General features: G+C 40.1%; 1 pseudogene; it reads left to right on the top strand.

Annotated features, from left to right (window-relative positions):
• Positions 1–14,645, top strand: part of LOC148454334 (uncharacterized) — a 207,515-nt pseudogene that overhangs the window by 178,860 nt on the left and 14,010 nt on the right.

Genomic DNA, 14,645 nt, shown 5'->3' with positions numbered 1-14,645 from the left:
ATCTTATAAACAATAAATTTAGAGGGGCAAGGTTAATCTATACCTAATATAGTATTTTTTGCTAGAATGAGGGTGATAAAATACGTCTCCTGTAATCCTAAAACTGCAGGTAGTGCAGGAGCACTTGTGGCAACTATTTTTACCCGCTAAAAAGTTTACTTTATGTTTATCTTTAGATTTATTGATGTTAGTTTTGACTAAGTAATCTCTGAGGTTACGACCCCTTTTGTAGCTTGCCATCAATTTAACCTGTTATAGTCCAAGATCATTATCAGTTTGTATCATGGGCCATAATTTTTTTGACACTCTGTTGGAGAAAGACAGATTGGTGCAGATGAGAGAACACAGACTACCATAGTTCAGAGACCACACAGCAGTAGGGATTGGGGAAGACAGATTATGTGTGAATGGGGAGTAAGACAGAGTGGTGCAGGTGGTGGGGGGAGACAGAGTTGCACGGTTGGGGGACCAGGGTAGTGCAGATGGAGGAAGAAAGAGTGCCACAGATGAGAGAGAGACAGCAACGTGGCTGTGGAGAAAGCACGGATGAAGGGCGATGCGGCTTGGGAAAAACATTGGTGCGGATGAGGGAACACAGACTATCACAGTTGGGAGACCACAAAGCAGTAGGGATTGGGGAATATATAGCAGCATGGAAGCATATAGGGGAAGAAAGTGTACATGCATAGACAGAGTATGATATTTTTAAAAATAAGGGAGCTGAATGTGTATTCTAAATGAGATACATGTTTGCAGTGAGAAGGATGTTGGAAGCCAGTGAGATTGTTTTGGTGATCAAATGGGAAGATTGTGGGCACTAACTGGGATGTGGGAGCCACATAACTGCTCAAACCTCAGTTGCATAGACTGCATGTGTGTATTCCAATGAACACACAATTCTGTGAAATAGCAGCACCACCATTTTGTGAGTGACAGCAATCTCATTCTGTGAGAGTGCTGAATCTGCCATTAACCACAGGGTGTGATGGCATATCATATCTGTATTGCGCAAGGAACACACCCATTAAGGCATCAGTCTTAATGATTGTAATTTTGTTGCTTTTTGAAGTTTAAGTGGCAGTAGGCATGTGGGGTAAACATTGTATTTTTTCAATCATTAAACCAATTAAACCAATTAGGAATAATACAGACATACCTTAACCAGAGTCATTTTATTGAATTTTCAAAGATCACGGTAACAGGTTGAAATACTTGAGTCAGAACTAATAGTGTCAGAATTATGAAGCACCTATCATTATCTGACTCAAAAAGAACTATATACAAGCGCCAATATTTTTTACATTAATAACTCCCTCACTTATTAAGAGTTATTCCTTTTAATTATAAGAGTGCTTTCTTGTTTGTTTGTCCTAATTACCTTATCCATTTAAAAAAGAAATAAATAAAAGGAACATTTTCACAATTAATTTTCTACGAGCTATGATAGTGCCCAAAAAATAGTCTTCAGTTTTTATATCATACATAATATAATCATACTGACTTTAGGGTCTACCACCAATCTAAAAAATATTAATTTTAGCAACTATATATTACAGAATTTTAGGTTCTAATACTATCACATAATCTTAATTCCTAAACATTGTGGATTTCAATTTGTCTGTTTTTGCACAGAGTAATCTATAAGATTCTATGGACTCAATCCAATTGAGATATCTGACAGATAATTGTATAGTGTATGCCCAGCATTAGACGGTGATTATGTGGATCTTTCCATGAAAACTTATTATTTCAATCATTAATCAATTAGGAATAATACAGACATACCTTAACCAGGATAATTTTATAGAATTTTCAAAGATCATGGTAATTGGATGAAATCCTTGAGTCAGAACTGATAGTGTCAGAATTATCATAAAGAACTATATACAAGCGCCAATATTTTTTTTACCTTAATGACTCCCTCACTTATTAAGAGTTATCCCTTTTAATGATAAGAGTGCTTCCTTGTTTGTTTATCCTAATTACCTTATCCATTTAAAAAAACAACTAAAAGGGACATTTTCACAACTAATTTTCTATGGCTACGAGAGTGCCCAAAAAATAGTCTTCAGTTTTTATCTCATACATAATATAAATATACTGACTTTAGGGTCTACCATCAATCTAACAAATAAAAAGTTTAGTGACTATATACTGCAGAAATTTTAGGTTCTAATATTATCACATAATCTAAATTCCTAACCATTAATAATTTGGGATGGTACTGCAGAGCATTTTAATGATTTTATGATATATTTAAATCAGAATGCATATAACCTTTCTTTTACTTCTAATTTTAATAAGGACTCTATTGATTTTTTAAATTTAACATTTCCTCGAATAATAATGAAATTAATACTATGAATTTTGTTAAAACTGTAGATTCTAACAGTTATTATATTATAAAAGTGGTCATGCGAAACATTGGAAAGATAATATACCATTTTCTCAAATTTGCAGAGTTAAACGTAACTGTAACAATGAGGATATTTGTATGAGTCAGCTAGATATTTATAAAAATAGATATGTGGATAGAGGTTATCCTGATGAAATTACTAAGCAAGCTGTGGAAAAAACCCAGAACCTAGAAAGAAAGACCCTACTTGAATATAATAGTAGAAACAAGTCTAACAAAGACCAGGTTCTCTTCATTACAGAATTTAATGACCAGGAGAAAAAATTTAAAAAAGTTATTCACAAACATTGGGGCCTCTTGAAGGATGATCCCATTCTTTCAGGGCTTCTACCGGACAAACCTCAGGTGGTTTTCAGAAGGGCCCGCAACTTAAAATATATATTAGCACCTAGCTCCTTACCACTTATAAAGAAAGAGAATAAGGGCATTTTTGGTACAAAAATACGAGGTTTCCACAAATGTGGACACTGTATTATTTGTAAATTTGCACATCCATCATCATGTACTTTTTCTAATATAGACAACACGAAGATTTTTAAAATTCAAGATTTTATGAATTGTAACACCACTTATGTTGTTTATCTTTTAGAGTGCGGATACGGATGAAAGTATGTGGGCAAAACTAAGTGCCCACTGAAAATTTGCATGCAAGAACATGTTAGGAGTATTAGGAGCAAACTAGATAATCATGCGGTGCCTAGACATTTTTTGAATAATCATAATGCGGATCCCAGTAGCCTGAGGTTCTATGCAATTGAACATGTACAAATGGGGAATAGAGGTGGAGATCTGAATAATAAGTTATCCAGAAGGGAGATGTTTTGGATCTTTAACTTAAACACTTTAAACCCAAATGGTTTAAACTAACAATATGAAATCGCTCCATTTTTATAGCATCTGTATAATTGTGTATAGAGGTAGTTAGAAAGTAAATATATACATCTCTTTTAGGTTGATTATATGTATGGTTTTAGGTATAGTTTAGTTGTATTGTTGTAATTTTATTGTAACTGGATGTCACTTTAGCCCACTATATATATTTATACATGCCAATTATTGGATTAAAAATAATATGAGAATTACAGCCATTAAACGTGTAGTGTAATCACATGCAAAATGGCCGTCTCCATATTGTAAATAGGACTCCTAATAAATGGTGTATATCCTTGTTTTTTTATCATGTGGAATGATAGTTCCACATGATAATTGACCTTCTACACATGATTCTCAACTCAGTGGGGAAGATGCTGGACTCTCCCTAATTAAGCTATAGGTTGCATCTAGACATCCTCCTGAAGAAGTCTAGCCATTTGGTGTCTTGATGAAATGCGTTGAGGTATCTCTGGTGTTGGTGGTCCATATCTTCTTGCTGTTGGTCCTAACCAGATATGCTGATCATTCTGTTCTTAGATGTATGTAACTATTATTTTTTATTAAATGTGGTTTTAAATTTACTACTCATTGGTACCTTATTTCTTTTCTTACCTGCAAATCCATTTGAGTGACATGGCGAATATAAGGACAAAATCGTGAAAGTCCTCTGGTATGCCTATATGCACTTTATTCTTTTTGATTGCTGGACTGGTACCTGTTGCAAAGAATAGCACTGAACACTGTGCACTTTATTTGTGGTGAAGCACTTTATTTAGCATTTTTGCACTTTTGTGGATGCTGCTTGCTTATTTGCACTTGTTTGAAATAGGGTGCAATAGATCATTAAGTGGCACATGCACTTTGGCTTGGAGACACTATATATATATATATTTATATATATATATATATATATATATATATATGTACATCACAGCATTAATTTATTTTTTTTCTCTTTGTGTCTAAATATCACGCTATCCTGATTTGAGAGTTGCAGAAGGAGTTTGTTTTTGACTGGACATTATTTAAAGTCACCTTTTGAAGAATTTACACTAGATGGCGCTAACGTCTGACTATTATTGAACATATATATATATATATATATATATATATAAGGTATATAGGTCTCAGCTCCATCATAGTATCTTACATAATACTCTTTATTTTAGGATTCTTATATATAAAGAGGTACAGTAAATATGTGGCAGCTCCATCACAGTATAATACATATTACTCTGTGCATCAGGTTAGTATATGTAAATATATATATATATATATATATATATATATATATATATATATATAGGTGGCAGCTCCATCATAGTATCTTACATATTACTCTTTATTTTAGGATTCTTATATATAAAGAGGTATATACAGTATGTGGCAGCTCCATCAAGGGGTATCTAAGATACAGGCCCTTTTTAGGGGTCAATCCAATTGATTGTGAAGGGTATGAGTTGCCATTGCCACTGCATTAAAAATGCCAGCAACGACACCTCGCACCCCTGATGGCCTGTTCCAAGCCCAAATTTGCATAATTTTGCTCAGAACCCTATGGAGCACTCGTTGTCACGATGACTTACACCGATGACTACATGAAGCATGTAGGGAAAAGGGGTTGGGGATTTCCTAAGCACTGGTGGTGAACACTCAAAATATGGTTTGGAGGTAGTTGTGTTCCAAAATATAATTGATTGTGAAAGAAATATATGTATAATAGTCTCTTTTTGGAGGTGCACCCTTGAGAGTTATATTGAACTTGTACATGGAAGGAGAAAGAAAAGTACTCTCTTTTTGCGGGGCACTCAACCTACCTATTCAGTATAAAATTTAGCTTTAAATGGTATGCCACTAAAATAATAGTGATATAAATAATTTTACATATTATATCAACAAAACATCTGTACAAAGACAACATAGAACAAAAAACAAACATTAACTCTGGCCGCAATTAGGTCCAGTTGATAAAAAAAACTGACTGACTTGAATCAAGGAGATCAATATTGTCTAATCTCTTAGTTCCTGATTATGGTAAATCAAACGTGGTAGTCAGACAGGGGGCCAAAATGATTAAAACAAGATATTATATACGTCAGGAAAAAGATTTTTCCTTTTGCTGATAGCGTTGGTGAGCACCAATTTACATCATAATCCTATTAATTCAGGTTTATACACTGTTATATGTCTGAGAGTTAAATCCAAAAATAGATATGTAAGCATTAAACCATTTTGTGCTAAATATATATATATATATATATATAAATATATTATATATCTATATATCTTCATGCATATATCTATAGATAAAGCTCAGGGTAACAGGTAAATTAAGAAGCAAAAACATGATAGTATCAAGATTTTGTAAAGTAGCTGCTCCTAACTATCTCTTTCACACTGCACTTTTCTTACTATGGCGGTGCCCGGGGGCAGCTTAGCTGGGCTGGTTTGGGGGTGTCCTGCGCTCTGGATTTGAATTGTAGTATGGTAGGGATCTACCCTACAGAGGTTACCTGGATATGGTGGGTAGGCCCATAACCTTGGCCAAGATTATGCTAAAAACCTCTATTGATTGCAAAATTTTATTGCATTTATATATTATTAATAATTTGGAGTTGTGCACCTAAGATTTGTCTGTTTTTGTGCCTGCAATTAGTCTCATCAGGTAGCACCTCCCACTATATATATATTCAGGGTGTGCAGTCCAGAAATCTTTCCCATATACTCCATTTAATGTGCTTCATTGCACACCTGAGGGAAAGGAGACACCCTCAGTCTGGATTAGCACCCCTACCTTATTGGATTAAAAGCATGGAGTCTTGTAATGAATATGCACATTAGTATTAGGCACAATTTTAGGTAAGTCCTACAAGTTTTATATACTGTAGTGCAACTTTGGTTCATTTTTGGGGCGTGGGTCCCCCTGGATTGCATTTGTTGATCTGTTTGAGGGCACCGCATTATAACACATTTTTATTTTATAACACATTTTAACCCTTCACTGTTTGTTTATTATATATGTACTCACTTTTTATTTTCATTCTTTATATGCAGCAGTAGCTGCTCCTAACTATCTCTTTCACACTGCACTTTTCTTACTATGGCGGTGCCCTGGGGAAGCTTAGCTGGGCTGGTTTGGAGGTGTCCTGTGCTCTGGATTTGAATCTTAGTATGGTAGGGACCTAACCTACAGAGGTTACCTGGATATGGTGGGTAGGCCCATAACCTTGGCCAAGATTATGCTAAAAACCTCTATTGATTGCAAAATTTTATTGCATTTATATATTATTAATAATTTGGAGTTGTGCACCTAAGATTTGTCTGTTTTTGTGCATGCCAGTGACATGGCCTGCAGGACTACTTCCGATCCTGACTAAGGAGGAAATTGACGAGGAGGGAGATGATGGTGTGGTTTGCAGGCACTTGGATACAACAGGACAATGGGATTTAGGTGTCCCTGGATTGCTTACGGTCTTAGCCAAAGTTTCTGAACTTGACAGTAACTTTTTATGAATGCGCTGCAGGTGCCGTATAAGGGAGGATGTTCCTAGGTGGTTAACGTCCCTACCCCTACTTATTTCACCTTTACATATGGTACATATGGCAAGACAGTTGTTGTCCGGATTTGGAAAGAAATATTGCCAGACCAAAGAGGTGGAATGTTTGGTCTTCTGCCCAGGCATGACCGTGATGGTCTTTTTCATCCCACAGACAACAACTGTCTCCCCTGGAGCCTGATTTAAACAAACCACATCACCATCAGAATCCTCCTCGCCAACTTCCTCCTCAGCGCTAGCTACACCAGTATCCTCATCCTGTTGTACTTCAACAGTGACATCTTCAATTTGCATATCAGCAAGTGGGCTGTGGGTGCTCCTTTCAGCACTTGCAGGGGGCATGCAAATGGTGGAAAGAGCCACCTCTTCCCAACCAGTGCTGGGAAGGTCAGGCATCGCAACCGCCACCACACTTGGACTCTCCTTGGGGATTTGTGATATCTTCTTAGAATGCACAGTTCTTCGCTGTGCTTTTGCCAGTTACACTCGTTTGATTTTTTTAGTGGGAGGAGGGCTTCCATCGTCATGTGAAGCTGAACCATTAGTCATGAACATAGGGAAAGACCTTAGCCGTTCCTTGCCACTCCATGTCGTAATTGGCATATTGGCAAGTTTACGTTTCTCTTCAGATGATTTAAATGTTTTTTTAAGGTAATTTTCTTGAACTTTGTCATTTGGGATTGTATGTGCCCTCTACTATCACATTGGGCATCGGCCTTGGCAGATGACATTGATGGCATGTTATCGTCTATGTCATGACTAGTGGCAGCAGCTTCAGCACTAGGAGGAAGTGGTTCTTGATCTTTCCCTATTATATTTTTATGTGAGAAAGTTTGGTTCTCCATTTATGTTATATTGATATATATGTGCGGCTAAGGCGCACACAAACACAGAAAATATTTTTTTATTTTCGTTGGAGACTAGTGCACTTTGTGGGTTACACCACCCTTTAAGAAATGAGCCAGCTGGCTCTTTACTTATGGGACACAGGCGCACACTTGGCGCTGCTCCTTTGTTAATGCATGTGCAGCTACAGCCCACACAATTCACAAAGACAGAAAAAAAAGGAAGAATTTTTTATTCTTTGTGGAGCGCACTTTGAGGGTTACACCACCCTTTAACAGACAGACGCATGCTTGGCACTGCTGCTTTGAGGATGCACGTACAGTGCAGACAATTCACAAACAAAGAAAAAAATATTTTATTTTTGTTGGAGTGCACTTTGGGGGTTACACTACCCTTTAACAGACAGATGCACACTTGTCGCTGCTGCTTTAAGGATGCAGGTGCAGCTACAGCCCACACAATTCACAAAGACAGAAAAAAAAAAATAATTTTTTATTCTTTGTGGAGCGCACTTTAAGGGTTACACCACCCTTTAACAGACAGATACACGCTTGGCACTGCTGCTTTGAGGATGCATGTACAGTGCAGACAATTCACCAACACAGAAGAAAATATTTTATTTTTGTTGGAGTGCACTTTAAGGGTTACACCACCCTTTAACAGACAGATACACGCTTGGCACTGCTGCTTTGAGGATGCATGTACAGTGCAGACAATTCACCAACACAGAAGAAAATATTTTATTTTTGTTGGAGTGCACTTTAAGGGTTACACCACCCTTTATCAGACAGACGCACGCTTGGTGCTGCTGCTTTGAGGATGCACGTACAGTGCAGACAATTCACAAACACAGAAGAAAATGTTTTATTTTTGTTGGAGTGCACTTTGAGGGTTACTCCACCCTTTAACAGACAGACGCACACTTGTCGCTGCTGCTCTGAGGATGCACGTACAGTGCAGACAATTCACAAACACAGAAGAAAATATTTTATTTTTGTTGGAGTGCACTTTGGGGGTTATACCACCCTTTAACAGAGATGCACGCTTGTCGCTGCTGCTTTAAGAATGCAGGTGCAGCTACAGCCCACACAATTCACAAAGACAGAGAAAAAATAATAATTTTTTATTCTTTATGGAGCGCACTTTAAGGGTTACACCACCCTTTAACAGACAGCTACACACTTGGCACTGCTGCTTTGAGGATGCATGTACAGTGCAGACAATTCACCAACACAGAAGAAAATATTTTATTTTTGTTGGAGTGCACTTTGGGGGTTACACCACCCTTTATTAGACAGACGCACGCTTGGCGCTGCTGCTTTGAGGATGCACGTACAGTGCAGACAATTTACAAACACAGAAGAAAATGTTTTATTTTTGTTGGAGTGCACTTTGAGGGTTACTCCACCCTTTAACAGACAGACGCACGCTTGTCGCTGCTGCTCTGAGGATGCACGTACAGTGCAGACAATTCACAAACACAGAAGAAAATATTTTATTTTTGTTGGAGTGCACTTTGGGGGTTACACCACCCTTTAACAGAGATGCACGCTTGTCGCTGCTGCTTTAAGGATGCAGGTGCAGCTACAGCCCACACAATTCACAAAGACAGAAAAAAAAAATAATTTTTTATTCTTTATGGAGCGCACTTTAAGGGTTACACCACCCTTTAACAGACAGACGCACGCTTGGCGCTGCTGCTTTGAGGATGCATGTACAGAGCAGACAATTCACAAGCACAGAAGAAAGTATTTTATTTTTGTTGGAGTGCACTTTGGGGGTTACACCACCCTTTAACAGACAGACGCATGCTTGTCGCTGCTGCTTTGAGGATGCAGGTGCAGCTACAGCCCACACAATTCACAAAAAAGAAAAAAAAAGAAGAATTTTTTATTCTTTGTGGAGCGCACTTTGAGGGTTACACCACCCTTTAACAGACAGACGCTCGCTTGGTGCTGCTGCTTTGAGGATGCACGTACAGTGCAGACAATTCAGAAACACAGAAGAAAATATTTTATTTTTGTTGGAGTGCACTTTGGGGGTTACACCACCCTTTAACAGACAGATGCAAGCTTGTCGCTGCTGCTTTGAGGATGCAGGTGCAGCTACAGCCCACACAATTCACAAAGACAGAAAAAAAAGGAGAATTTAAAAATTTTTGTGGGGCGCACTTTGAGGGTTACACCACCCTTTAATGGACAAGCCAGCCGGCCCTTTACATATGGGACACAGGTGCATGCTTGGTGCTGCTCCTTTGTTGATGCACGTGCAGCCACAGTGCACACAATTCACAAACAGAAAATATTTTTTTATTTGATTTGGAGTGAACTTTGGGGGTTACAGCACCCTTTAAGGGTCAAGCCAGCCGGCCCTTTACCTATGACAAAGGCACACGCTTGGCGCTACTTTGTTGATGCATGTGCAGTTACTGCGCGCACAATTCACAAACACAAAAAAATATATATATTTTTTTTTTGGAGTGCACTTTGGGGGTTACAGCAGCCTTTAACGTTAAGCCAGCTGGCCCTTTACCTATGACACAGGCGCATGCTTGGCGCTACTTTGTTGATGCACGTGCGGCTACTGCACATGCAATCCACAAACACAAAAAAATATATTTTTTTATTTTTTTTGGAGTGCACTTTGGGGGTTACTACACCCTATAATGGTCAAGTCAGCCAGCCCTTTACCTATGACACAGGCGCACGCTTGGCGCTACTTTGTTGATGCACGTGCAGCTACTGCGCACACAATTCACAAACACAAAAAATATATTTTTTTATTTTTTTTGGAGTGCACTTTGGGGTTACAGCACCCTTTATTGGACAAGCCAGCTGGCCCTTTGCTTAAGGGATACAGGCGCACGCTTGGTGCTGCTCCTTTGTTGATGCACGTGTAGCCACAGTGCACACAATTCACAAACACAGAAAATATTTTTTTATTTGGTCTGGAGTGCACTTTGGGGGTTACAGCACCCTTTAACGGTCAAGCCAGCCAGCCCTTTACTTATGACACAGGCGCATGCTTGGCACTACTTTGTTGATGCACGTGTGGCTACTGTGCACACAATTCACAAACACAGAAAAAATATTTCTTTTTTTTGCACTTGGGGGGAGCACCCCTGATGGACAGAGCACCCCCTGGACAACACTACAGCACCCCTTTAGGACTGGGACATTGCACAGGCCTATGGAGTGGACACAGCCCCTATGGACATCTGACTGCACAACACAGTCCTGCCAGCCCCTATGGACTTTGGAGGAGTGGACATGGCCTGATTCAGAGCTGGACACTATTTGCACTCACTCGTTCAGAAAAAGGTGCCGGATATTTAAATAGAGCGCTCTCTCTTTGCGGTCTGTTGACGCCTCTATGTCTGAGCGACATAGAGTCTCGCTATTTTGTAAAGACGCCCCCTGGCCATTTGCATCATACATCATCTCCACTATTTATTAGATTTATTCGAGTACATCGAAAGGCGTCTGAACTGCTCGCAGTGCTTGTGGTTGGATTTTCCTACCGCAATCATGTGAACAGTTCAGGCTAAGAGACAACCAAGTGACGTGGTCGATGACGCTGCTTTGTTAATTATGCACACCCATTAAACGACCATTTTGACCATTTGGCACGCCTGCGTTCGGATCTCCACTCCCCATTTTCAAGCACCTTCCCCTGTTACCACCCACAAACGCCTCATCCTGTCACTCAAATTAGTAGGCACTTGCTATTTTGCGAACACACAATTTCCGACCGCACTGACTGGTTGGCACATGCGCATTACGACCCATACACATGCGCAGATGTGCGGACATCGCTCAGAGCGAACGAGTGGCCGCTTACGAGCGGCTCTGAATCAGGCCCACAGCCCTATGGACAACAGCAGCACAGCACAACACAGCCAGCCCCTATGGACTTTAGAGGAGTGGACACAGCCCCTATGGACAACAGCAGCACAGCGGAGCACAGCACAACACTACGCTACACTACACTACACAGCCCAGCCAGCCCTAACTCCCACCCTCCCTCTTCACTGTCCACAGCCAAGTGAGAAAATGGCACCAACGCGGGTACCTTAGATAGAATCCAAAACCCGCGAGACCCGGAAGGCGGGATGATGAAGTTTTGCCTCAATTTCAGATCCGAGTCAGGTGGGAAAAGTCGAGCCTGACTCGGATCAGCCTCGGATCGGGGGGGCTCGGGGGGGGTTCGGATTTCAGAAATCTGAACCCACTCACCCATAATAACAGGCTATTTCATTTAAACCAATATAGTCCATTTATAATTGTAAGACTCACATGTAGAGGTAGTATTTATCCGATTCTTGGTATTTCACACTCTCCTCAGATATATACAGGTTCATGCAGGTAACAATCATTGGTCTTCTGCATAGTCTTGATTTGTTTAGCCCATGAACCAAAACAGTATAAACAGTAGATTGGTGACATAGCTGACTCACCACTGGCAGGAGAGTAGGGAGATGCCTTTGTAGTTGATAATTACGTGTGATGTTGCTGGGAGCCAGCCATTCCAGGGATGGTGTAGAGTGGGCTGGGTCAGGACAATATTTGTGTCTCTGTGGGGTCCCCCAATGTGTGGACCCATCCTCCCCACCTATAATCCAGCCATGTCCTGGTGCATCAGCTGACAGTAGGTGTGACAGGATTGGTAGCATGTGTTACCCATCTATGGTCAGTGCAGGGGGTGAGTAAATAGCTAAGTTATGGTTTTTTAGTATATTTATAAATATATCATTTTCTGTATATAAAATTACACTTTAACTATAAAAGTCATTTTTCTCATATAACATTTATGATTTTAAATATAATCTATTTTTCTTGCAGGACAAATAAAGAGCAGGATCCCCATGAAGACTATTTGGTAAAGGGACATTGGCCCTCATTCAGACCCGCTCGCAAGTGCTGAGCACTCGCAAGCGGGTTGATGTTTAAGGACTGCGCATGCGCAGCGGCTGCACTGCGCGTGCACAAGCCCCGGAGCGAGAGAGAAATTCTCTCACTCTGGGGCTTGCTACAAACGGGGCGGCTGTCCAAGTTGATCGACAGCTCGCCCCATTTGGTAGGCGGGCCCGGGGGGGTGGCTGATCAAATGAAGGTGTTCTTTAAGGAACGCATGCCATTTGTGGGCGGCTGCACTGACATCAGCAGTGATGTCAGTGGGGAGCTTCCAGCTCGATCAGAGCAGGAAGCTCCCTTGGGCTTGCGGTTGTCGAGACCCAACCTTAGGGTCTCGTCGCAAGCCCTGATGGCCGCGATGGTCTTGACCAACGCAACCATCAACCTGGTTGGTCACTAAAGCTGTGGGTGGTAACCCACAGCTTACCTAGCGAGCAGGAGGCACTGAAAAGTCAAGTGGCCGCCCTCATTCTGAGTGAGCGCTCACTTCTTGCGACCACCTCTGAATGAGGGCCATTGTTCTTTGATAAAGTCAACTAAAGAAGCTATTTCTTCTTACACCTCTAAAGGATTCCCAAAATATTCTCATTTTCTGGATAAGAGAAACCTTTTACAGCTAATTTGTTTCTAATCTAATACTTGATGAGTCTCACAGAAGAGAAACCACATCTGTGCTCTGAGTGAGACAAAAGCTTTACATATAAATCAGATCTTATCTCACATCAGAGGATTCACACAGGAGAGAAGCCATTTACATGTTCTAAATGCAGCCAATGTTTTTCCCAAAAGTCACAACTTGTTACACATCAGAGGAGTCACATAGGAGAGAAACCATATGAATGCTCTGAATGTCACAACTGTTTCGGATGTAAAAGAACATATTAATCACATGAGGAGACACTCTAAGGTCCTGAATGTATAATCTGTTTCTTAAGTAATTTAAATAGTATCACTTCAATATATTTACAAATGAGGAAATTTTTAATTTCTGATTGTGACATATGCACCAGTGTAATGTAATAAAAATTGTGTATGGTGAGACCCCCAAAAGTTTCTGAAATTTTAATTTGTTTTAAAATTATTTTTTCACTATAATGACATAGATCGGTGCCAGTGGCATCACTAGGGGGTGCATAAGGTGATACCATCTGAGAGGGTGACACCAAATTAGTAGAGCTGCTCTGCTATGTTGGTGTCACGCCCTTAGATTGTACCAGTAAGCAGCGATAATAGATGTGTGAATGCTTCTGTCATCCACACTGTACCCAGAGAGGCTGAGGGCTGCCTGGGCAGAACCTTATAGTAATGTGAATGGGGGTATAACATGCAATCATGTCCCCATAATGTCATAAAACTGGGAGTGTTACTCTGTGAGCATTAGGCCACGCCCCCTTCTGCAAGCGCACATGCCTTGTGCCTGCACAGTAATAGATACAGGGGTGTCAGGCTGGAATAGGAGCACTGGGCGGTGGTATTAATAACCAATTATACAATAGTATAAAACTAATTAGAGGGAGAATTTTATTTGCGTAGTGCACTGGTTTAATATATAACTTATTTTATTTTCATAAAAGGAAGATTATCTAAAGTAAAAAAATATCAGTGAAATATAAAATATAGTAAGGAAAGTGACAAATAGGTATAATAATGTGATATACAAATCATTGGGGCTGGTCTAAGTGATGATGATGCAGCTGATCTCTATAATATACAGCTGCTCTTCTCATACAGGGGCTGGGACTAAATGAGGAAAGAACATTTTATCCAGTAAAGATTTCCAGCAGCTCCTCTCAGTACTGGGATTTCTGCTATGTGGTCTATTCAATTACATGTGACTCTCTCTTCCACGAGTAAGCGCAGCTATATCCCGCACTCACAGTAACACAGGACTCATGGATTTATGTTTGCAGACCCTCAGGCCTGGGAAGAGAAAACCAAGATTCCATGGTTAGATTGGGCCACAAGGGGGGTGTCATGGGGCAGCTGATAGAGATTACATGCTATTGTAATGACAGGTTACAAACCTCACATCTAATTGAA

The sequence above is a fragment of the Taudactylus pleione genome, unplaced genomic scaffold (assembly GCF_031769625.1).
Source record: "Taudactylus pleione unplaced genomic scaffold, aTauple2 ptg001005l, whole genome shotgun sequence".
NCBI lineage: Eukaryota > Metazoa > Chordata > Amphibia > Anura > Myobatrachidae > Taudactylus > Taudactylus pleione.
This window is presented reverse-complemented; position numbering and strand designations above follow the sequence as displayed.